Genomic DNA, 27,412 nt, shown 5'->3' on the forward strand with positions numbered 1-27,412 from the left:
TTTTTTATTAGAATGTAAACTCACAACAAATCTTAAAAATGCTGCCTAGCACGAGAAAGGAGGTAGATGGGGGACCTTTCACACTTTTCGCTCACATTTTCCATAAGCCTAAAACCACTCAAAAATCTATTAATTAAAAAGACAAAGAAACTGTCAAATAGCTCAGACACCACACAGACCATAAAGCATTTTTTTTTTGTTAATTAACAACCTGCACCCTTCTTTAATATTCTTTTGTCAGGAGGTTTTTGGTTATAAATTCTTTGATTTCTTTTTTACAAGATAATGATTTTTTTGTGTTTTTTTTTTTTTTTTTTTTTTTAAAGGGAGAGACTATAAAAATCACCCATAAAGATAAAACAGTCTTTCTCTTTAGCATGGTTGATAAAATTGGTTTCTTATTAGGAAGACTTTAGAAAAGTTTCTCTTAGCATTTCATGTCTTTATCAGTGATATCAAGTAAAATTTTGGGATCTGTTGACAAGTTGGAGATACCTCTGCCAAGCTTCTTCCTAGTGATCTTTGTTTAGCCTCCTGTGGGCCTCAGGGGAAGAGAGCTGCGGGAGCCCACTCCAGATCCGTGTTCCAAGACAGATGGGAGAAGAGTAACTTAGGCTTGGTTGTGACTGTCTCTCTAGAGGCCTGATGCTTGTAGCCCTTCCATTGGAAGATCACCCCTGGCCTGGCTTTGTGAGCAGTGCTTCGGCAGAAAAAAGCTTTAACAGCTCTGTCTTCTGCAGTTTGCACTTCTTGCTTGGACTTCTAGTTTATTTGTGTTCTGTTAACAAGGTCTCTGTTTTGATTGCTTGCCTTGCCTAACACATCAGCTTCTTAGGAGACAGGTCCTGCAGCCAAGGGAATAAGTAAAGAGTTTGTCTTGAAAGTGTGATAACCCAAAGTCTGACTCCTTCAATGCTGGGAAATATTTTGGGTGTGGTGGTATGTACTTATAATCTCAAATCTATGGATGTAGGAACGGGAGTCTTTCTGGGGCTTCTTGGCTATGTTGTCTAGGCTAACCCATGAGCTCTAGACTATGATGGAACTTGTGCTGAGGGCTGACAACTGAGATTAACTTCTCCCCGCCACATGCACACATGTAGATTTTTCATACATGTATGCCCACACACAGGTGAAAACAGATACACTTGCAAACACAAACACAGAGACACACACAGACATACACACACCACACAGACACACACACTCAGAGACACAAGCAGACAGACAGACAGACAGACACACACACACACACAGACACACACACACACACACACACACACACACACACACACACAGATGTAAAAAAGACGGACCCTGTCTCACAACTCTTGGATTTCTGAGTATCCCAAAAGATTCCCTGATGTCAGATGCTAGGGTCATGATTGTCTATGACCCTAGCACTCAGCATGGTATCCGTCATAAAATTAGGCTTTGGAGACGTGGGAAGAATGAATGAATGAATGAATAAGTGAATGAATGAAGTATTGTTTTATCAATTATATTTGTTATAATGGAATACTTAATTTTTAATGTAGAGAGCAAAGCAACTTTGAAAGGAAAGGCATGTTAACTTATAAAGGAAATATGTTTATTTTCCACAGCCTTTTACTTTTTAGAACTCTAGGAGTGTGGCATGAATCTGGTGAACACATTATCACCCCATGATGGAAAGGCAGCAATCTAGTGAACCTGTGTCAAAGAGAGAAGCATGGGGTGGGGGTGGGGGGGGACTCTTTCATGATGATGTTATTTTGTTCATGAAGATGGGGCCCTTGTGACATAAAATTACCATCTATTGGGCAAATGTTTCAATATGAGATCTGGATAGATGTTTAAGCCACAGCAGACAGCTGGGGATATTGATCAGTTAGGTTTCTTCTCCAGAACCATTTAAACTAGTGTGCCAGTACACACTCATGATCTCAGCACTTTAGAGGTGGAGGCAGGCAGAAAGGAGGAGCTCAATGTCATTCTCAAATAAAATATAAAGTATGTTTGAGATCAGCTTGGGCTACACGAGACCTGTTTTCAACACACATGCATGCATACATACAAGCACACACCAGCAAATGTGAAGGGCTGCTTTGGTTTCCTTGCCAGTGATTATCAGGAAGCTCCAGGACAATCATCAGTGCATCAGTGGTTCTGAGCTTCGAAGAGAGAGTTGAGAGTTTGTGGTGGGGTGACTGTGTCACTCCCAAATCTATTCCCCAGCAAAGCTACTGCGGCAGCAAACTGTAGCATATATGTATATACGAAATTTATGACTCAGTCTAGGAGGTTCAAAGTCTGAAATCAGGGTGTCAGGCCAGGCTCCTTCTGGAATTAATAAGGTACCCTTCCCCCATCTTTTTCTCTCTCCTGGTGTTTTTCTGGCAGGCTCATTGTGTTCCTTGTCCAATCATCTGTCTTCTCAGATTGTTTTCCTCTGAGTCATCCCATACCACATTTTTTTCTGTGCAGATCTATTTCAAATTCTCCTTTTGTGTATAGAAATAACTTACATTGGACATAAACCAACAGTAATGGCATGGACATCCCATGGTACAATAATCAAAGGCCACATTACCAAATAAGGTTGTGCCGGAGAAGTGAGGGTTAGGGTTTTACCATGCCTTTTGTGTGGTGGGATGCATTTTAACCTATAACCACATTTAGAGGATTTTTACTTTCATTTGATATGACATTCATGGAAGAGTAGATAGAAGGGTAGGGTACTCTCAGGCACAAAAGAGCAAGAATCCTGGATGGGGCTTTTCAGCAGCACCAGATAGGTAAGGCAGTGCTGTGCAAGGAACAAAAACAAGAGAGGAAACAGAGATGGAGAATGAAGGAGAGAGTGAGTGTGTTGCTCGAATCCAGCCTTACAGCTTCATCTTGACTTGGGCAGAATGCTTTTGGATGTTCTAGATATGTTCCTGCCAGACTGATCTCTTGATGTCTGTGACTGGAAACCAGAGAAACAGACTTGTGTTTCCTTGAGCCCTGTCTCTACTCTCTTTCAATTAACTACATGATATAGGTTACATGACTCAGCATCCAAGAACGTGCTATTACTTGTTGAAAGTGAGAATGACAATGATTTGGTACAATTATTAATTATTAAATGTGACCAGGCATATGAAACTTGTAGGTCAGAAAAGGCAGAGTGTGAATGTCCAGTGGATAATAATTAGCTTTGTGTGTGTGGACTGCATGCATGCATATTTGGTTATTTGTAGGCTACAGGTGTCTTCCATTATGCCGCACCTTACTCTTTTGAAATAGAATCTCTCACTGATCCAAAAACTCACCATTTTGGTTAGACTGGCTGGCCAGAGAGCTTGTAGGATCTTCTTGCTCTTTACTCCCCTCAAGGATGGGATTTCAGAGGATCACTAAAGCTCTTGTATTTTATGTGGGTACTGGGAATTAAAACGTGTGCATCTGGGCTGGAGAGACGGCTCAGCAACTAAGAGCCCTGGCTGCTCTTCCAGAGGTCCTGAGTTCAATTTCCAGCAACCCCATGGTGGCTCACAACCATCTGTAAAGAGATCTGATGCCCTCCTCTGGTGTGTCTGAAAACTTGTGTATCCTGTCAAAAGAACAAAATGGCAACAACAGATTGGGAAAAGATCTTTACCAATACTACATCTGATAGAGGGTTAGTATCAAATATATACAAAGAACTCAAAAAGTTAGACTCTAGAGAATCAAACAATCCTATTAAGAATCGGGGTACAGAGCTAAACAAATAATTCTCAGCTGAGGAATATTGAAAGGCTGGAAACACTCAAAGAAATACTCAATATCCATAGTCATCAGGGAAATGCAAATCAAAATAACCCTGAGGTTCCACTTCACACCAGTCAGAATGGCTAAAATCAAAAACTCAGGTGACAGCAGATGCTGGTGAGGATGTAGAGAAACAGGAACATTCCTCCACTGTTGGTGGGGTTGTAAACTGATACAACCACTCTGATATCAGTCTGGTGGTTCTTCAGAAAATTGGACATAGTACTACTGAGGACCCAGCTATACCACTCCTGGGCATATACCCAAAAGAAGCTCCAACATTTAACAAGGACACATTTCACCATGTTCATAGCAGACTTTTAATATCCAGAAGCTGGAAAAAACCTAGATGTCCCTCAACAGAGCAATGAATGCAGAAATTGTGGTACATTTACACAATGGAGTACTACTCAGCAGTTAAAAACAATAACTTTATGAAATTCTTTGCCAAATACATGGAAATAGAAAATGTCATCCTGAGTTAGGTAACCCAGTCACAAAAGAACACACATAGCATGTACTCACTGAAAAGTGGACATTAGGCAAAAAGCTATGAATACTCAAGATGCAACTCACAGACCATATGAAGCTCAAGATAAAGGAAGACCAAAGTGTGAATACGTCAGTCCTACTTAGAAGGGAAACAACATAATCAGGGGAGCTAGAGAATTGGAGGGACCTGGGAGCATGAGAGAAGGGAAAAGGGAAAAAGGGAGACAGGATCATGTATGGGAGGATACTGGAGTGATGTACAGAGGGTCAGAAAATTGAACAGAAGTGTGTAGCAGTAGGGGATGGGAAACTGGGGGTAGTGAACAGGAAGTCCCAGATACCAGGAAAGCAAGATGCTCCCAGAACCCAACAGGGATGACATTAGCTGAACTACCCAACAAAGGGGAGGGAGAACCTGTAGAGACCATATCCAGAGGTTAGGCACGGCCCCCAGTTGAGGGATGGGGCCACCCACCCTTCTCAAAATTTTAACCCAGAATTGCTTCCATCTAAAGGAAATATAGGAACAAAGAGTGAAGCAGAGACTGAAGGAAAGGCCATCCAGAGACTGCCCCACCTGGGGATCCATCCTATATGCAGACACCAAACCCTGACACTATTGCTGATTCTAAGAAGTGCTTACTGATAGGAGCCTGGTATGAATGTCCCCTTAGAGGCTCTGTCAAAGCCTGAGCAATACACTTGCAGATGAAATGTAGGGACAAAGAGTGGAACAGAGACTAGAGGAAAAGTCATCCAGAGACTGCCCCACTTGTGGATCCATCCCCCATGCAGACACCAAACCCCAATACTATTGTGATGTCAAGAAATGCATGCTGACAGGAGCCTGATATAGCTGTCTCCTGAGAAGCTCTACCAGAGCCATACCAAAACAGATGATACAGATATGGATAGTTGTAGCCAATCATCGGAATGAGCACAGCAACCCCAGTAGAGGAGTTAGGGAAAGATCTAAAGATATGAAAGGGTTTGCAACCTCATAAGAAGAACAACAATATCAACTAATCAGACTTGCCAGAGTTCCCAGGAACTAAACCACCAACCAAAGAGTACACATAGTGGGACCCATGGCTCCAGCTGCATATGTAGCAGAAAATGACCTTATCTGGCATCAATGAGAGGGGGGCTCTTGGTCCTGTGAAGGCTCGATGCCACAGTAAAGGGGAGTGCTAGGGTAGTGAGTGAGGTAGTAGTGGGTGGGTTGGTGAGGGAGCACCATCATAGAAGCAGGGGGTGGAGAATGTGATGGGGGGTTGCAGAGGGGAAACTGGGAAAGGCCATACCATTTGAAAAATAAATAAGTAAAATATCCAATAAAGAAGAGTACTCCAGGTACCACTAGCTTTATTAATGAAAAGCTATATCTTTGAGCCTCTAGTTCTCCAATCGAAATTTTGGAGATGTCCAGGGCTCTTCCTGGGCAGGGTTTACAAAATCTTCTCTACATGACGGGGGCAGGAAACTCTGAAGGAGCCTCTAAGACTTGTGCCTAGATTTCCAGGCACGAGTGTTGACAACTATCCAGCAGCAGGGATGTCAGCATGCCAGCACAGGCTTCTTGGAGCATATGGAGAAGATATGGAAGGGTAAGTCAAGGACTCAGCAGAAGGAGACCTAAGCGGGAATGCCATTGCTCAGAATCTCAGCTTCTTTTAGAATCCTAGCAAGATGTTGGACATTTTCCTCCAAAGAACTGCACCATAGCTTTGCTGCTAGGAGAAGACTTGGCAGCATATATTGATGAAAGACTTGAATATGTAGACAAAGTGCCTTAGTTCAAATCCCAGCTCTGCAACTCTATACTCACAGGGCTTTGAGAAACTGACGTGACCTGCTTTCTTGTCTATAAAATGAAGATGCTAATAGACTTCATAGATTCCTATTGAGAACAGAATGAATACTTACCATGGCCTGGCCCTTTATCAGCACTATACACACAAAAGTTATTATCAGAGGGATCTGCTTCAATGTGCCTTGGTACCCTTGATGTTGACAAATAGATATTCTGGTTAGTTAATTACAGAGATTTCCTTGGTAGCTGAGCATCTCATTTCCAATATCTTTTCACCCATACGGATCCAGTGTGACCTTTAAGAATCATAGGGTGCATGGCAAGAGCTTTGTATATGTCCAGGCATGTTTCTCTCACCATAAGCTTTAGGATCAGAGAACACTCATGTTCCTTATCCATCAACAACTGGAGTTTCAACACAGCCCTGCCCCAAAGAAGTTCTCCAGCTTCCTGATTCCCCTCTACATCTTTGCCACTTCAAGGTCTTCTCTTCATCCCTATTTTTGTCCTGCAGCATTCAAAAGATTAAGGTTCCCTGACTAGTGTTCCACCCTCTCCTTTCTATCTCCTCTAACATCTCACTTTGCAAAGTGTGAGTTGCTGCCAATTATTGTCTTATAGTTTCAATTGGAAAGAGCCGATTTCCATTTTAATATCCTTTTGAGAGAGAGTTCATGAGCTAAAAGCACCTGCTTAGTATAAATACTTACAGCGAAATAGCCTGGGGACCTCCACGATGGCCATAATTACTCCTGGGTTTCTGGACTGAAGGAAGACACATATTTTCTCCTTAGCACAAGGCTGATGTCTCATACACAGAACAGGCTATGAGGGACCCTGGAGCTGGCACTCACTCTGCATGGGAACATTTCCCACCAGCTGCCTAGTCACTTCCCAGAGAAGCTACGTTTACTATCTCCTTAAGAGCTCATTTTCTCACGCACGCATGTTTGGCAGGCCAGAGGGGCTGTGGTTCTTTAGTCATGCTTCATCGCTTTCATAAGAACACTCCTTGGCATCCCATCACCCAAGCCAAAGGCAGCTCACACATCTTCACCAGGCAAACACGTGGCTCCCCTGGGGTCCAGTGGCTTCTCCAGAGAGCTGTGAGTGTCAGGTATCTTGGGTCCAAGGACTGCCATTCTCATTCATCAGCATTGAGAGCTTCTAGTGAGTTACATAACCATGCTCACTCTTTCCTTAGAGGCACTGGTGTGTGTGTGTGTGTGTGTGTGTGTGTGTGTGTGTGTGTGTGTGTGTGTGATGGTTTTTGAACTAAAAAAAATTGGCAAAATACATGAAATACAATTAGATCAAACACAATTGGTTCCTCTTCCTCTAGAATATATTCTCATATCCTTTTTCATCCCAGGACTTCAAAGCCATGTCACTGGCAATGGCAAACAGAAAAAGAAAAATGCTTTCTTACAGCGCAATCATGTTTGCTAGTAGTCCTTACTATCACATTCACGGGAACATAAAACCAATGGCCTGACAGGCACTATGTATAGGAACAGACCAACAACCTTTTCATTTGACAAATGAGGGCACTTTAGGATACAGAAGACATATAGCTTAATCCACAAAGGCACTAAACTGATGTAACCCAAAGGGCGGGCTTTGCCGCATACTGTGCCTACCTGGGGACTGGGCATCTGCTTACACTATTTCTAAGGGCAGGGTGTAAAGCCTGAGGAGCAATAGCTTGAATAAGGGGAAGTGAGAAAGGAAAACTGATCAAATTAACAAGCTATTCCAGAGTCACCAATAGAAGAAACACAGCCAGATGTGAGCATTAAAAATAGAGGTTGTAAAATAGACAGTGTTCAGTGGGTAATACACTTGATGTTAAAGTGGTTTTTTTGTTTTTTGTTTTTTGTTTTTTATTGGGTATTCTTTGTATTACATTTCAGATGTTATCCCCTTCCCACAATCCTATTGCCCCTCCCCTCCCATTGCCTACATGTAGGTGCTCTCTCTCCCAGCCACTCTCTCCCATCTCAGCACCTTGGTGTTCCCCTACACTGGGAAAACAAGCCCATGCTGAACCAAACGCTTTTCCTTCCACTGATTCCAGACAATGCTGTCCTCTGCTGCATATGCACCTGGAGCCATGGGTCTTTCCCTGTGAACTCATTGGTTGGTGTTTTAGTCCCTGGGAGCTGTGGTGGGACTACATAATGTTCTTCTTCCCATGGGGTTGCAGATTCTTTGAGCTCCTTCAGGCCTTTCTCTATCTCCTTATTGGGATCCCTGTGTTCAGTCCAGTGGTTAGCTGCAACTATCCTCCTCTGTATTAGTATGGTTCTGGTAGAGAGAACCCCTGAGGAGGCATGCATATAAGGTTCCTGTCAGTAAGCACTACTTGGCATCTGAAATAGTGCTTGGGTTTGGTGGCTGCATATGGGATGGATCCCCAGGTGAGACAGTCTCTGGATGATTCTCCAATCCCTGCTCCTCAATTTGTCCCTTTGTTTACTCCTGTGAGTGTTTTGTTCTCCCTTCTAAGAAGAACCGAGACATCTGCATTCTTGCCTTCCTTTTCTTTGAGCTTCATAGGTTCTGTGGATTGTTTCTTGGGTATTCCAAGCTTTCTTTGGGCTAGTATCTGCTTATCAGTGAGTACATACCATGAGTGTTCTTTTGTGACTAGGTTACCTCACTCAGGATGATAGCTTCAAGTTCCATTCATTTGCCTAGGAATTTCATGAAGTCATTGTTTTTAATAGCTGAGTAGTACTCCATTGTGTAAATGTACCACAATTTTTATTTCTAGGTCTATTTAGTTTTCTGGGGTCTCTCTTCTTGAGTTCTTTGTATATATTGGAGATTAGCCCCCTATCAGATGTAGGATTTGTAAAGATCTTTCCCAGTTCATTGATTGCCATTTTGTCCTAATGACAGTGTCTTTTGCCTTACAGAAGCTTTACAATTTTATGAGATCCCGTTTGCTGATTCTTGATCTTAGAACATAACCCATTGGTGTTCTGTTCAGGAAACTTTCCCTGTGCTATGTGTGTTAAGCTCTTCCTCCCTTTCTGTTCCATTAGTTTCTGTATACCTGGTTTTATGTGAAGGTTCTTGATCCCCAAGGGCTTGAGCTATGTACAGGGATCAATTTTCATTCTTCTGCATGCTGACTGTCAGTGGACCCAGCACCATTTGTTGAAAATGCTGTCCTTTTCTTCCCCATTGGATGGTTTTAGCTCCTTTGTCAAAGATCAATTGACCATAGGTGTGTGTTCATTTGTGGGTCTTCAGTTTTTTTCTATTGATCTACCTGCCTGTCTCTGTACCAATACTATACAGTTTTTATCACTAGTGCTTTGTAGCACAGCTTGAGGTCAGGGATCAGGATTCCCTCTTTTTTTTTTTAATGGTTGACAATAGTATTTAGTATTTGCTATCCTGTTTTTTTTTTTTTTTTGTTATTGCAAATGAATTTGCAAATTGATCTTTTTAACTCTATGAAGAGTTGGAATTTTGATGGGGATTGCATTAAATCTGTACCTTCCTCTTCTTTTCATGTTAATTCTTTTTTTAAATCAGCCCTTTCTTTGCTTCCTCTGAGCCCCCCAGGGTGGGAGTTGGGAGATAGCTTTGACCGTAGTTCATCTGGCAGGTGCTTGCCTTTGCTGGACCTGAGCTTTCAATCAGTGAGAAGAACTCAAGTACAGATACAAGTCTCTGTCCACATCCATGTCCAGGATGCAGCAGACTTGTTAGTGATCCTTTGAGAAAATAGTTTTTGATGAGACACCAACTAAAACAGTGTATTTTCACACTGTGTGTGTGTGTGTGTGTGTGTGTGTGTGTGTGTGTGTGTGTGTATAAAGCTGGATATAGTGATGCATGCTTTTATTCCAGCACTTGAAGAGCTCGACCAATCTCTCTGAGTTTGAGGCCATCCTGATCTATATAGTGAATGAGTTTCAGGACAGCCAGAGGTACATAGTGAGAAACTGTCTCAAAAACCAACAACATGTCCCTTAGCTTCTTTGAACTTATAGTCCAACTTTCTAATTCAACAGTGAGGGTCAGTATAGTTTTACCTTCTGTGTGGTTCAGGAGAAACAGCGTGTGTATTTGTATCCCTTAGTCCTTGAGACCTTGCTTGTTTGGAGTTCTGTATCCAGTTTATTTCTCTTTCCAACTCACTGACATCCTCAGTACAGCCACAACAACAACAACAACAACAACAACAACAACAACAACAGCAACAACAACAACAATCAAACTAACCAACCAACTAACCAACCAACCAACCAACCAACCAACCAAACAAACAAACAAACAAACAAACAAAACAAAGTCAGGGGAGGGCAGACTGTAGTTTATTAGTTGTCTGTAGTGGGGTTAAAGGGAATGAAGACTACCAATGAATCCATCGAGGAGTAGGCAATGGACAGGTTATGACCATTGTTTAGTCCAGTCCAATTAGACTGAAGCCCCATTCTCTGTCTTTCATGAGCTTGACCTGTCACTTACCCTTTGAATGTTGACTTCTTCACCTGTTATTATCATTGCTGCCTGTGTGTTTTTGCAGCTGAAAGGTGAAACAGATTGACATTGGTGGCTTAGGCAGTTTCCCAGAGGTCTACATTAAAGGACTCAGAGGCACTATTTGATTTTAGAAGGAACATCTTGGTCAGGATTTCTTCCATGTCTAGATAATTAGATAATTTAGATAAATTATTATCTAAATGTGAGTCTACACATTTTGTGTTGCTGTAACAGAATATCCCATATGGGTTATTTTAGAATGAATAAAGATTTATTTCTCATAATTCTGGAGAAGGCCAAAATCAAGGTGCTGGCATCTGTCTAGGGCCTTCTTTCTATATGATGACATGGTAGGGGTCATCATATGGTGGAAAGACAAAGAAGGCAAGTGAAAGTCAGATAAGATGTCACCCTTCTGTAAAGACACCAGTTCCATACACAAGGGCACCACCCTAATCATTTCTTAAAATTCCACATCTTAACTATTACAAAGGTAATTGATATTTTGCTATGAATTTAGAATTAGAAAAGCATTAAAATTACAAAAGGAAGTATCTAGCTCAGTGTCCAGGGTACAGCTGAAACTAAGAAATCATAAAATTTCTTACCTCCTGGTAAGGGAAATAGTGGGGAATATTCTATAGAACATACTGGCTCATATAGTAGGCAGGGCTTCTGTAATGATTTTGGGAATAGAGAGATTGGATAACTACAGTCAGAAATTGTATGAAGAACAGTGAAAGGTAAGGAAGTGAGAATTTGGGGACAGCATTCTTGGGTTTGAAATACATGTCTGTCATGTGACATTTGCGTAACTTTGACTATGTTAATAAAATATTGCAAATTTCAATGTCTATATCTGCAATGTAGATATAGGTAAAATATTTATCAGCATGTTGAGTGTATTAAGTGAGGTAATGTATATGAATGTGCAGAGCACAATCCCTGGCATGTAGAAACATTGCTTCATAGGTATTCATCATTAACTATGCAATTCTTGCATGCACAGTAGAGTGCCTGGCTGCAGGGGGCATTTGAAAAATCCTCCTTTCAGATCTCCTTTCTTGCTTCTAGAAATCAGGCAGATATTAGGAAAATGAAAATTTACTTTTCTTCCCTAGATCGATCATGTACAACACACAGCTGCGGATGTGGTATTTTGCTATCTCGTGGGTGCTGTGGAGGTGTCTGCACCTGCCGTTGGATGCAGAGGGCAAGGAAAAGAGCTAGTTTATTTCCTATCACAATCTGTTTCTTCCAGTGGGAAGGTCATCAATAGATGGCGTCCAGCAGTGATGGTGGTGAGAAGCTGTATCTTCTTCAGACTCATTGCAGATGGTCCTCAGACATCCACTGTTGGGATCCTGGGCTGTGTTAGCAACTGTTGCCCCTGTCCTATGTTCTTGCCTCTTGATTCTGCTGGGAAGTTGCTGTCAGCTAAGAATTGTGCTTTGGCAACATTGTTGCCAGGATGGAAGGTCTCAGCAAGGCACATGAAGTCAAGAAAGATGACAGCTTTTCTGCATACAAGAACGTAAAAGAACATAGACAAGGTGTCTGTGGGATCTGAAAACAGAAGATTGATGCTCTGAGAGATGGACCAACATTGTCTTGCTGGCTCTCTTTTTTAGGTGGTGCTTTTTTCTTTTTTCTTTCTTTTTTAATCAGGATTGCCTTTGACTTGGAACTAAATTTAAGTTTGAGAAATAGAAGTACTTATTAGCTAAAAGCACTAGTTTATTCGCCTACTCAGAAACTGGGTTCATCAAATTATAGTATGGACACTTCCACTTCAGACCAAATAGTTAAGTACCTCTTAGTCTGTATAGTAGGCCATTAGAAGATTAAGACGAACAGAAAATGGCTGTCATAGCAAAACTTCTTGAACTGATTATAGCCCCACATAAGGTAGTGTAACAGTATGGATGGCCATGAAACATTTGGCAATCATAAAAGGTTTCCAAATATGCAATGATAAGGTATTAATAACAAATCAAATGGATAACCAGTGTGAGGTATTTCTGGAGGTGATTCTGCACATTGTGCTGTGAAGCATCATGGCAACCTTGGTTCTGAAAACACAAATGTGTGCATGTCACACTGTCTGTGCACCTACACCACACAGTGCCAACTCATATATGGAGCTTTCCAGTGCTGTCAATTGCTGTGTTCTTCTGTACTCACCGTCTCCTGCCCTCCTCAAAACACACTAGTTTGACTACAGAAAACAAGACACGGTATTTTTTCTATTATCATTCTTCAGCATGTAAGTATCACATTCTTAAACTTACGGATCATGTTGTGAAGGAGAGACAAGAACATGTGTCTCATTAGTATGCAAATTTGTTTTATTGTGTAACACATAGTAAAATTTTATGTATACTAGCAAATTGTTTTAAAACAAATTTCTTTATAATTTATTTTCAGTAAATGTTTGTTTTATATTTCTTGCGTATATACCTGGGGTCACATAAAAATTTCTCCAGCAAAAAGAGGTTGTGAGTGGGAAATGTCCTGTCACAGGGTCTATCCTAGCGCTCTGATCATCTCACCTAGACTTCTGATGAGAGCTGCCTTGACACTGTAACCTGGACATATTTTCCTGAACAGTGAGGTGAGAGCTCTGGCTCCTGATTTAGAAGATGCGGCTCTAGGTCAGTTGTTAGTGACCCATTGTGGTAACTGTTTGCTGTGGCGATCACAATGAACTTGACCTGCTCGCCTGTGTCCGTTTAGAGCTAACACCATGATGGTTAAGGAAAGTGCACAGTTACTGTCTTCCTTAGGGTTACTCTTGCAGTGATGAAGCGCCATGGCTAAAAGCAAGTTGGGGTAGAAAAAATTTATTTGGCTTATGCTTCGCACCATTCATTGTTCATCATCGAAGGATGTCCAGGGGAAGATCTCAAGCAGGGTAGGAACCTGGAGACAGGAGTGGATGGAGAGGCCACAGAAGTGCTGCTTATGGGCTTGCTCTTTATGGCTTGCACATCCTGCTTTTTTTCTCCTTTCTTTTCAGCCTGCTTTCTTATAGAAATCAGGACTACCAGAGGTAATGGCACCATCCATAATGGGCTGGTCACTAATTAAGAAAACACCCTATACCCCAATCTTTTTTTCCTCTTTTTTAAAAATTAGATACTCTGTATTTACATTTGAGATGATATCCTTTTACCCTGCACTGCTTCCATCCCCCTCCCTCTCCATTTGCCTTTACAAAGGTGTACTCACTTCTGATCCTCCTCTCCACCCCATTGCTGTAACATTCCCCTACATTGGGAAAACCTGCCCTCTCTGGAACAAAAGTCTCTTCTCACACTGATGCCAGACACTGCTATCTTCAGCTACATACACAACTGGATCAATAGGTCTCTCAAAGTACACACAAAAGCAACCTATACCCTAATCTTACAGATACATTTTCTCTTTTGAGGTTCCCTCCTTTCAGATACTCATATACTTTATGGCTAGAAGTGCGGAAATAGCCAAGACATAGAAGAGTTTCTATAGAAAAACTAAGCAGCGATTTTTTTGAAATAAATCTATTTGCTGAACACATACTTCCTGGCACCACAGACTGACTTCTGTCTTCAAAGTTTTACCTTAAGTAATATTTTGTAAGTTGAGTCACAAGGTACATAGTTATTGGCGTCCTTTACTTAGAATAATGCTTATGAGATCAAACCACATAGGTTTATATTATTAATTTGTTTTTTTTTTTTATCAAATGGTATCTTACCATTAAGTGTTATTTGAGGATCTGTACTCTACAGTGATTGATGAATTGCTGACTGTTTCACTGGCCCATCTCCAAAATTCTTATGTTGAAGCATCAACCCCTAATGTGACAGGAACTGAAGATGGGGATTGTGGAACATAATTAGGTAGAGCTAGAAAGAGAGTACTCATTGGAACCTGACCATGCCGGTGCTCTACTCTGAGATGTCCAGTCTCCAAAACAATGAGAAATTACATGTCTGTCTTTGAGGTCACCTAGTTTATGCCAGCTCAAGATGACTAGGAAATACAAATGAGATTTAAAAAGGAAACTATAGTATATTAAAATTATTTTCTATGTGAATTTCTATGTATAGAATATTTTGTTATAAATATTCAGTTCAAAGGGTAACTACAACATTAAAATATGATAAGACTTATTTTTCAAATGCTGTCTCAATGTCTTTGAGCCTCACATAGTTCCTTTGTTCTGGCTGAACATGCTTGTCCCACACAGCAGCCTTCTGCGCAGCATCTCCTCTTAACAATGGGAGCAACTGCACCCTATCTTGTTCTAACTTAATGATTTTACCTCCTTACTAATCCAAAGATTTATTCAAACTGGTTGCAATCTTCTGTGGAAACATTGGTTATTTTATCCTCTTTTCACTACTGTCCCTGGTGGTTGATGTTGTTTCTGAATATGGACCCATGTGGCACGCTCTTGGTTATCTTCCCTACCTGGGCCTTGACTACATACGATTGATGAATCATTGCCTGCTTCACTGTCCTAGAGTTGTGTGTTGACATATTTGGTACAGTTTAGAGCCAGACTCTGTTATCACCAATTTTTATAGGAAATGATTGGATCAATTCCTCAGCAGATTCTGTGATTGGTTTTTAGGTGATAAGTTTTTAATGTTTAATCTTCAGTGTCATCTTTCTGTATTCTACAGTCTTATGCTATGCACAGCTTCATCTGCAGATAATATTACAAGTTTATTTTGAGTTTTTTGAATATATGGCCAATTTACTGATCCTTAAGAGGGGTTGTTTTTAATCTTACTCTATTCTTGTCTTTTCCAGAAATACCTGATATTCTTAGATCAGGATGAGTCAGAGACTGGGAAGATGTTTGTTGAGGGCAAAAGACCATGTCTTTCATAGGAGAAGAAACATCATAGGTTTATTCTCTACTCAGTTACAAAATATGAACCAAAACTGGATTTGCTTTTTTCTAGTCTAGTGGTCTCCTTACAGAAAATCATGGTCCTTATGAACCTAGAGCATATCGATGAAGAATGGTAGGGCATGGTATAGAGAATATGTACCCTACTCTTCTGCTTGGAGTTCTCACCATTTTCCCAGCCCCTCTCATTCTTAACTCTCTAGTCTGTATTAGCCAGGGTTTTCTTGAAAACAGAATAAATAGGAGAGGGAATAGGAATAGAAAAGAGGGAGAGGGAGGTTGGGAGAAAAGGGGAAAGAGAAATCTCAGTAGGAAATTTGGAAGAGTTGATGTTATGTTTCAAAATCCATTGGCTACTAGAATTTAATGACATTAAGTCTTTGCTTTGTTCAGGTCCTCACCTGCCTGGATGATTCCCAACCATATTACAGAAATCAGTCCACCATCTATCCAAAGAACTACCATCCCAGAATAATGTCTGGCCACATATGCAGGCACTTTGACTCAGCCAGTTGATTTGCATATTTAACTATCTCATTCAATCCTTATCTAGTTTTAGGCTGTTGGTCACTTGGACAGTGTCAGGCATTGGTTTCATCTCAGGGAGTAGGCCTTAAAGCCAGTCATATGAAACTGGTTATCCCCACAACATTGTAGACCACAGGGTTTGTAGCTCAGTTGATGGCTATATTTCTCCTCTTGTAGCATGTAGAGTACTGTCCATTACTATGAACACTAGTCAGTAGGGGGTGAAGGCTTTAATTAGGCACCAGCTCTACTTCCTCATGTTCAATGACATAGATAAAGATTGCTGTACATAATAAGGCTTTATTATCAGTTTGTGGAAAACATACATTTGCCTTGTTAATGGTCTGAGTTTTGGGGGATTTTAATGGAGTCCCTTTGATGGCTAAACTGGTTTGAGTTGTTAGTCTTCTATTTTCTTCATTAGATTTCCTACATTAGTGAGGTTTTCATCACTATAATGAGATATATGAAGCAAGGCACTTTATAAAGAACATAGATTATTTAACAATGTCTTGAATACTAGAAGTTCAATTAGTGTGTTTGTGTTGTTGCTGTTATTATTATTATTATTATTATTATTATTATTTGGTTATAAATGTACCTTAAAGGTCCATGGCATGGTTAAGAGTCATGGCCTAGCAGTAAGAAATTAAATTATTGAAGGTATGTCTTTGAAGGAAATATTAGGATTCTGGTCTCTTTCTCTTATTTCCCAGTTTCTTCGAGGAAGTTTGCTTCTTTGCCCTTGACTCCCACATAATGTATTGCCTTGCCACATTCCCCAAAGCAACAGGGCCAACTAACCATAGATGGAGCCTCCAAAACTGTGAGCTAAATAAATCTTTCCTTCCTGTAAGTGGACTATCTTTTAAAAAAAATTATTTACTTATTATATATGAGTACACTGTAGCTGTCTTCGGACACACCAGAAGAGAGCATCAGATCTCATTATAGATGGTTGTGAGCCACCATGTGGTTGCTGGGATTTGAATGCAGGACCTCCAGAAAATCAGTCAGTGCTCTTAGCCACTGAGCCATCTCTCCTGCCCTGTAAGTGGACTATCTTAGGGATTTTATTATATAGTACCATAAAGTTGACTAACACAGGCAGGTTCTAATGAAAGGCCTACGTAGGCTACTTCACATTGTGGAAGAAGTGTATGAATCTCTATGTGGTTTTTCTCCTGTAGTCACCTGGATTCAATCATGGAAGAACCACTCTAATGACTTAAACTAATCTAATTACTTCCCAGCCTCCAAAGACTATGGTTAGATTAAATTTCTACCCACTTATTGCTGTTAACATAAGTCTTTGAGGATCAAACTCTTGCATGTGATTGGGAGACAAATTCTATTTCAACCACAGCACAATCCATCCTCTAGACTCATTACATGGCTCAAGCCATCCATTAGGAACCACATATTTGGGTTAGGGAATCCATCCCAGCTGTTCTGCAAAGCCATTGCTTCCTCATTGTGCTTCTACTCCACTACCATTCATAGTTAACCAGCAGTAATATATTTACATTATGGTGAGTTTAATGCTGTGTGTTATACATATATAACATATGTTGATGCCACTCTTCTGCTAAACCCTTTTGATGCTTCCCATTTTATTTATAATACAATTTAATTAACTTATGGAATCTTACACAATATGGTCCTAATTTGCTTCTTTCTAATGTCCATGCCTTTGTTATTTATCCTTTGGCCACAAATTTCCAGGCTGGAAATACAATGTCCCAACCCATTCTCAGCTCATATTTTCTTATGATCTCCTCTTTTCTGGTAGGTTACCTCACTGGTCCTTCTAATGTTTGGCCCTTGTCATATGATAAGTTTCAACTTAATTTTTACGTCTATGGTCATTTTTCTAAAGTGAGCTTTATGTTTTGTGGATTTCCTTCTTCCAACCTCCTACATGACATCTACCACAATACCAAGTCTTGTTAATTGTTTGTATAGTTATCTCTTGGGCACAACTCCTCCATTATGTTAGGTGTTAGACTAACAGGGCTCTGTCATCCTTGGGTTTCTAACATTTATCACAGTGCCTCAGGCAGAGTATATAGGTCGTCACTGAGCCAGTGTTTGGTTTTAGTGAAGGTACTGTTTGGACCCTCCAAATATAATATAGAATATATATATATATATATATATATATATAAAATTATGTATATACTATATATAATATAGTATAATGAAGATGCTGGGGGAGTTTGTATGAAGTGTCTTGGGCTTCCAAATGGTTAGTCATGTTGTTAACTTGATTGATGTGTGAAATGCACAGAAGATTGTAAAGCATATTTCTGCATGACTCTATGAGGACATTTCTAGAGATGATCAGATCATAAAAGATCTGTCAGGGTGAGGCATGCATTCTTGATAAATTACCTCTTTATACATATATACACACATACATACATGCATACATACATTCTTTATACATACACACATGTATACATACACACATATGTATATACATACATCTAAGTATGTGACAATCTTTTCCACAATAATCATCCTACAGATTTTAGAAAAATCACAAGGGGCAAATTAATTATTAAGGTGGGGGATAGCCTGCACTTTTTAATCTTGTAAACTTCCTACGATAATTTTAGAGGAGGTCATATTAAGCAGACTGAGGCTACAAAATTCTTCAGGATGCCACATTGATGACACGGTGCATCTCTCAAAAAAGCCATTAGGCCTCCCACCGTGTGTGCAGATGACTTTCTCTTTCACTGTAGTAAATGACCACGATGACCTCCATCATTTCCTAGTACTAGTGGGATCCAGAAAGATGAGGAGAGCTGGCTACATCATCCCAGGTTTGGTACCTAAATACGCACATTTTCAACTCTTCCTCTTTAATCACCGCTATCCTTAAAGCATATAAACCTGATGGAAAGTTTCAGTGACAAGGAACAGAATAATCTAGAAGGACATCAAAGAATACTATAGCTTGCAGAAATAGAGGTGCCTCTTCAGGAGCCTCTTTTTTTCCATTCAACAACAACAACAACAACAACAACAACAACAACAAAAGAATATTTTAAGTAAGAGAAAAATAGTCATACACCATAATTAACTAAAGCAAAAGACTATACATCTCAGTGAACTTCCTTCCACAGGCATGTACTTACATTTCTGAACTGACGTTGTGACACTTCACCCTGGAGCTTATGGGATGTATTTTTTCGCATTTATTCACCATCCACAATGAAAAATCAACGACAGAGTTAGAACTGTAAAAACAATTAGCTTTCTATGCTCGTTCATAACTTGAGTCTATCACTTGCATTCTGTCTTTCTCATCTAATATTTAGCCTTTTCGTCCTGATTTTTATGTTATAATGTGCCCATGTGTATACTTGTTTATATGTATTATTGCCTAGATTCTGCATGAGAGAAGAACATATTTCCTTTCTGAGAGTGTGTGATCTCACTTAATATTATATATTCCAAGTCCATATATTTCATGCAAATTTTGTGATTATATTTCTCCTCAGAAATGAATAGTATTTTATACCAAATTTCATTATTCATTAGTTAGTTGATGGGTAACTAGGTTGATTCTTTGTTATGGTGAATAAAGCTTCAGTAAATATGTGAGATCAAATATCTCAAATATCTCTACAGTAGAGTAAGGAGTTTTCTGGATATAAATATGTCCAGGAGTCATACAATAGTTCTACTTTGATTTTTTTTTTTTTTTGAGAAAATTCTAAAGTAATTCTCACATGGCTGCATTAATTTGGATCCTCACCAATAATGAATAAGCATTCCTGTCTTTGGACACCCTCTCCATCTGTTGTCAAATTTATTGATTGGTAGCCATTCTGCCTAGGGTGTGGTGGTATCTCAAAGTAGTTTGAATTTGAATTTCCCTAATGGCTAAGGATATTATTAAAAAATAGTTACTGGCTGTCTTATGGTTTCTATTGCAGTAAAGAGACATCACAACCATGGCAACTCATGAAGGAAAAACATTTAGGTGGAGCTGGCTTATAGTTTCAGAGATTTAGTTTACTATTGTCATGGTAGCGTGCAAGCAGACATGATGCTGGAGAAGGAGCTGAGAGTTCTACATCAGGCAGAGGAAGTGTCTGTGTGCTTCATGTGAGTTTCTTAGATCTAAAAGCCCACCCAGTGATCCATTTCCTCCAAAAAGGCCACACCTACTTCAACAAGACCATACCGTCTAATAGTGCCACTCCATATGTTTCAAAAAACGAGTGGAGTGTATGGGTACTATTCTTATTCAATCAACCATACTGGCCATTTGTGCTCTTTTTTTTTTTTGTTTCCTATGAAAACTTTCTGTTTTGTTTGTTTATTCAATTGTTGATGTACATTTTCCTCCGTGGTATTTGATTTCTGTGATTCTTTGTAAAATCTGGATATTAGCCTTTTCTCTGAAGTGTAGCTGGTTAAAATTTTCTCCCATTTCTGTAGGCTGTTTGTGTTCCCTGCCAATTGTTTCCTATGCTGTGCAGAACTTTTTAATTCATGTCGTCTCTTCATGTAGTGATCCTTGGGGTTATTTCCTGTACGATTGGTGTTCTATTCAAAAAGTTCTTGCCTACTCCAATATCTTGAAGGGTATCTCCCAGATTTTCTTCTGGAAGTTTCAGTATTTCTGGTATTAAATTAAGGCTTTTGATCCATTTTGAACTGGTATTTGTGTAAGGTAAAATATAGCAATATAACATCATTCTTCTGTAGGTAGAAATCCAGATTTGCCAACACCATGGTTGAACAGGTGGTCTTTTTTTTTTATCTAATGTACATTTTTACCTCCTTTGTAAAAAAAATTAGTTGGGCATAGCATTGTTGTTTTATTCCCAGGCCTCCAAAACTGGAGAGGGCCAGTTCTCCCACTCTCATGACCCTGGGGCCAGTTGTCCTACCTGCCATAGGTGGCAAGGAATGAGTGACCAGAGGGAGGAGGGCATCTTTCCCTGGTCTGCACCCAGGGTTGCCTCTCCCGTGCTCATGCCCTCTGGGCCAACTCACCCACAATCCCCATGTCCAGGGTCAGCTCTATTGTGATGCCCAGGTGAGGTGAGGAGCAGGCTTTCCTGAATGCTGTAGCAGGTGAGGGTAATGGTTAGCTCTCCTGCTGTCATGACTCTAGTGGACCCAACTTTCCTGACTGCCTCTGATGGCTAGTGTAAAAGGAAGGGGAAGGGATATCTCCCTTGAAGATGCCACCCCACTGCAGACAAGAGGCAGGGTCAACTCTCCCATGTTTATACTCTTGGGGTCAACTCACCCATAATCCCCACATCCAGGACCTGTTCTTCCATTCTGATAACCTCAGGACCATTTCTTCTGCCCGTCTTAGGTGGCAAGGGGCAAGAGGAGGTACGTCTCTCCCTTTCCCTTGTCACTGGCTGGGAGACGTGACAGAGCCAGCTCTTCCATACTCATACCCTACAGGGTGGCTCACCTGCAACTGACACAATCAGCTCTCCTGTGCTTTTCGGGTAAGTTGCAGGGCCTGCTGTCTTGAATGCCACAGACATGGCGAGCTCTCCCTGTCTCATATATCCAGGCCCAGGTCTTCCACAATACCCAGGCAGGGGAGGAGACAGTTATGCACAACCCTCAGACAATAACATGTCCCCAGGTTGCAGCTCAGCCCAGGGACCTCCTCCAAGCCTTTGGTAGTGATCATAGCAACAGCAGGGCTATGGTCACAGACTTGGCTCTCAGTGGATCCCAGAATGGCTCTAGGTGATGTCTTAGTCAGAGTATCTATTCCTGCACAAACATCATGAACAAGAAGCAAGTTGGGGAGGAAAGGGTTTATTCAGCTTACACTTCCACGTTGCTGTTTATTACCAAAGGAAGTCAGGACTAGAACTCAAGCAGGTCAGGAAGCAGTAGCTCATGCAGAGGCCATAGAGGAATGTTACTTACTGGCTTGCTTCCCCTGGCTCGCTCAGCTTGCTTTCTTATAGAACCCAGGTCTACCAGCCCACAGTGGGCTGGGCCCTCCCCGCTTGATCACTAGTTGAAAAAATGCCATACAGCTGGATCTCATGGAGGCATTTCTTCAACTGAGGCTCCTTTCTGTGTGGTAACTCCAGCTTGTGTCAAGGTGACACAAAACCAGCCAGTATAGGTGACATCATTGGCTACTTACATCAAGCTGTTCCTCACTACCCCCACATTTCCAGCTTTGCCTCTCTTCATTGTGCCCATATCCTTCTGTTCCTCTTTGATTTCTCTACCATTTAATTGCTCCTCTCAGTGGTACCCAGGATCTCTGGGCATCTGAGGATGTCTCAGGAATGGATTCAGGAGTTCTATGCCCAACCCATGCATTACGGCACTGGGCAGTGGTCATCTCAGGAGAGGTTTGCAGTTCTCCCCCAAGGCTTGCAAGGCACCAGGCTGGTAGTCATCTCAGGTTAGCTCCCCATTCATGCTCCATGGCACCAGACCGGGGGCTGTCCTGACTTGCTCCTTGCCTGGGCACACCTATGTTGCTCCATACGGAGGTCATCTGTCTTAGGCTCATTCTTGCCCAGGGCCTGCAGTTCCAGGTAGGCTTCACCTCATCTCTGGCTTGCTCCCTGCCCTGGAAGCCCTTCATGATGAGTCTTCACAGCCCTGAAATGGTCATCTTAGGCTCAGTTTTTTTTTCAGGGAGTGTTAGGCTATTGATAATTCATATTTTCAGATCAAGACAGACATAGCTTCTCTGCTCTCTGCCACCGACTGATGCACATGTGAGACAGCACATCTGCAATGCCTCTATGCGTAGACAAATTTTTTTTGAGATTCTAATATTATCATATTATTTCTCTTTCCCCCTTCTCCCTCCTAATCCTCCCATGTACTTTTCTAATATCTGGCACTTCGAGTTTACAATTGTTATATTTTCTTGGTAAATATTTTTCTTAGTATTTACTGTCCAAGCATAGCTTCACCTACTTGTTTATGTTTTCTCTTTGGCAGTGTGTTTCTTATCCTTTGACATTATGTTTTAGTATCTTTGCTGACTAGCTATGCTTTTTGGAAACAGTAGAGAGTTGGTTCTTGTTTTTAGTCTAGTCCATTAGTTTGTATGTTATTTGTGATGAGTTGAGGCCATTTATATTGTAGGTTATCATAGAAAGGGATTTGCTATTTCCTGTGTATTTTGCTGGCTTTCTGGTATTTCTTTTTTTTCTTTCTTTCTTGTTTTAGTCTTGAGAATTTGTTGACTTGCTGTTTTGGACATGGTTATTTCTGTCCCAAGTCTTTCTCTCTCTTTTTTTTTCTACAATTAGGCTCCCCCCCCCAGCCCTTTGAAGAATATTTAAATTCTGTTTAAACATCTCTTTCCATTAAAAACTTTTGGCTGTGCTGGGTTGGTTGTCATGAACGGCCTTAATTTGTGTTCGTCTTGAAATATGTTCATTTCTCTATCAGTTTTGAAAGATAGCTTTACGGAGTAGAGAATTCTTGGTTCATAGTACTTTCTGAGCTTGAAGTATTTTATTTCAAGCTGTTCTGGGTTTTATGGTTGCAGATGAAAAATTTAGTAATTTTGGAATTTCTGTCTTTGTATGTAAATTGATATTTTTCTCATGCTGCTTTTAGGATTATTTCTTTACTTTATATTTTTCTAAACATTCTGACTGTAAGATGCCCTGGAGATTTTCTTCTCTTGTTATGGCTATTTAGAGTTTATTTACTTCTTGTGTTTGGTTGACTAGTTCTTTGGGAAAACCGGATAGTTTTCTGCTATAATTTCATTAAATCATCTCCACAATCCAGTGGTTCTCAAAATTTCTAATGCTGTGACCCTTTAATGCAGTTCTTCATATTGTGGTGACCCTCAACCATAAAACTATTTTCTTTGGTATTTCATAACTGTATATCCTATATCCAGGAGGCTAGTCCATTCCCATGGAGATCAGTGCAGGGTCCATTCTTTAGTTCTAGTGTACCAGGGCCAATGAGAAATCAGAGATCTGGTTCCAGTTATCTCTGAGCTCATTCTTGGTATGGACCTATGATTTCTGAGCTTTTGGATGACATTACAGGGCCTATACTGCCATGGTCCCATGGTTCCTTTGTACCTGTGTATCTAATCATAGCCCCAGAGAGTAGGCAGACTTCAGTGGATCTGAAGTCTGTTATAAATTGTAATGTAAATATATTTGGAGATAGAGGATTTCTAGAGGGGTCCCAGAGCACATGTTGGAAACTTTTCATGTAGTCCATTCAGTTTTGCCTCTGTTAATTCTACTCCATGAATTTTTAGGTTCTTAAATGTGTTCCAGACTGCTCAGAAATATAATGAATATTCCTTAATTTCCCTCTTACATATATCTGTTGATAATGTCTTCTTCCATCCCTGAAATACTTTCTTTGGCATGGATTTGTCTTTAAATGATGGTGTCTGTTGTGGATTGTATTTGATTTGTCATTTGTTTCATTTCAAGAATTTATGTTTGGTTGGTTTAAACTATTTTTTTTAAAATTTGATTTTATTGGATATTCTCTATGTTTACATTTCAAATGTTATCTCTTTTCCCCCCATTCCCATCTTCCTTCTCCTCCACTTGCTTCCATAAAGGTGTCCCCTCTCCCAATTACCCTCTCTAACTCAGTGCCTTGGCATTACCCTACACTGGGAAAACCTGCCTTCACTGGACCAAAGACCTTTTCTCCCATTGATGCTAGACAATGCCATCCTCTGCTATATATGTAACTGGAGCCATGGGTCTCTCCATGTGTGCTCATTGGTTGGTGTTTTAGTCTATGGGAGTTCTGGAGGGTTTGGTTGGTTGATAATGTTGTTTTTTCCATGAGGTTTCAAATCCTTTCAGCTCCTTCAGTCCTTTTTCTAGCTCCTTCATTTGGGTCCACATGTATAGTCTGATGGTTAGCTGCAAGCATCCTCCTCTGTATCTGTTTGATTCTGGCAGAGCCTCTGAGGAGGCATCCATATCTGGTTCTTGCCAGTAAGCCACTACTTGGCACCAGCAATAGGGCTTTGGGTTGGTGACTGCATATGTGGGTGTATCCCCAGGTGAGGCAGTCTCTGGATGATCTTTTCTTTAATCCTTGCTTCTCTATTTGACCTTGTATTTACTCCCATGAGTGTTTTGTTTTTTCTTCTAAGAAGGACTGAGGCATTTGCCTTCTGGCCTTCCTTCTTTTTGAGCTTCATAAGGACTGTGAATTGTTTCTTGGGCCTATTCAGAGCTATATGGACTAATATCCTCTGATCAGTGAGTGCATACCATGTGTTCTTTTGTTATTGGGTTACCTCACTCAGAATAATAGCTTCTAGTTCCATCCATTTGCCTAAGAATTTCATAAAGTCATTGGTTCTAATAGCTGAGTAGTATTCTATTGTTTAAATGTACTACAAATTCTTTATCCACTCCTCCGTTAAAGGACATCTGAGTTCTTTCCAGCTTATGCCTATTATAAATAAGTCTGCTCTAAACATGGTGGAGCATGCGTTTTTGTTATATGTTAGGGTGTCTTTTGGTTATACGCCCAGAAGTAGAATAGCTGGATCTTCATATAGTACTATGTCCAATTTTCATAATGATTTCAGATTGATTTCCAGAGTGATTGTACCAGCTTACAATCCCACCAACAGTTCAGGAGTGTTCCTCTTTCTCTACATTTTTCCCAGCATCTGCTGTCACCTGAAGCTTTGATCTTAGCCATTCTGACTGGTGCGAGGTGGAATCTCAGGGTTGTTGTGATTTGCATTTCCCTGATGACTAGGGATGTTGAACATTCCTTTAGGTGCTTTTCAGCCATTCGGTATTCCTCAATTGAGAATTCTTTGTTTAGCTCTGTACCCCATATTTAATAGGATTATTTGTTTCTCTAGAGTCTAACTTTTTGAGTTCTTTGTATATATTGGATATTAAGCCAATATAAGATGTAGCATTGGTAAAGATATTTTCCCAATCTGTTGGCTACCATTTTTTCTTTTTGACAGTGCCTTTAGCCTTACAAAAACTTTCCATTTTCATGAGGTCCCATATGTCAATTCTTGATCTTAGAGCATAAACAATTGGTGTTCTGTTCAGAAAAATTTCCCCTGTGACTATGTGTTCTAAGCTCTTCCCCACTTTCTCTTCTAATAGTTTTAGTGTACCTGATTTTATGTGGAGGTCTTTGATACACTTGGACTTGAGCTTTGTACAATGAGAGAAGAATAGGTTGATTTGCATTCTTCTGCATTCTGACTGCCATTTGAACCAACACCATTTGTTGAAGACGCTGTCTTTTTTTTCATTGAATGTTTTTAGTTCCTTTGTCAAAAATCAAGTTACCATAGAGGTGTGTGTTCATTTGTGGGTCTTCAGTTCTGTTCCATTGATCAACCTAGCCATCTCTGTATCAATACCATGTAGTTTTTTATCACAATTGATCTCTAATACAGTTTGAGTTTAGGGATGGTGATTCCCAAGGAAGTTCTTTTATCGTTGAGAATAATTTTCGATATCCTAGATTATTTGTTACTTCAAATGAATTTGCAAATTACTCTTTCTAATTCTATAAAGATTTGAGTTGGAATTTTGATGGGAATTGCATTGAATCTGTAGATTGCTTTAGGCAAGATGGCAATTTTTTACTGTGTTGATCCTTTCAATCCATGAGCATGGGAGATCTTTCCACTTTCTGAGGTCTTTTTCAATTTTCTTCTTCAGAGATTTGAAGTTCTTGTCATACAGATCTTCTACTTGCTTGGTTAGGGTCACACTAAGGTATTTCATATTGTTTGTGCCTATTGCGAAAGGTGTTGTTTCCCAAATATCTTTTTAAAAATTATATTGGGTATTCTCTGTATTTGTATTTCATATATTATACCCTTCTGCCTCCTCTCCTTCCTCTCCCTCAACTTGCTTCCATGAAGGTGCTCCCTCTGCCAATTACCCTCTTCACCTCAGTGCCTTGGCTGATTATGTTGTTATTCTTCCCATGGGGGTGCAAATCTTTCAGCAATTTCAGTCTTTCTCTAGCTTTTTCAATGGGTCCCTGTGTTCAGTCTAATGTTTACCTGCAAGCATCCTCATCTGTATCTGTATGACTCTGGGAGAGCCTCTGAGGAGACGTCCATATCTGCTTCGTGCCAGTAAACACTTCTTGGCATCAGCAATAGTGCTTGGGTTTGGTGGCTGCATATGCAGTGATTCTCCAGGTGAGGCAGTCTCTGAAGGTCTTTTCTTAAATACCTGCTCCTCTATTTGGCTTTGTCTTTCCTCCCATGAGTATTTTGTTTTTCCTTCTAAGAAGCACCAAGGCATTCACATTCTGGTCTTTCTTCTTTTTGAGCTCCATAAGCTCTGTAGATGGTTTTTTGGTTTCCCTAATTTCTTTCTTGGCATATTTATCTTTTGAGTAGAGAAAAGCTACTG

This window comes from Micromys minutus, assembly GCF_963924665.1.
Source record: "Micromys minutus genome assembly, chromosome: 3".
NCBI lineage: Eukaryota > Metazoa > Chordata > Mammalia > Rodentia > Muridae > Micromys > Micromys minutus.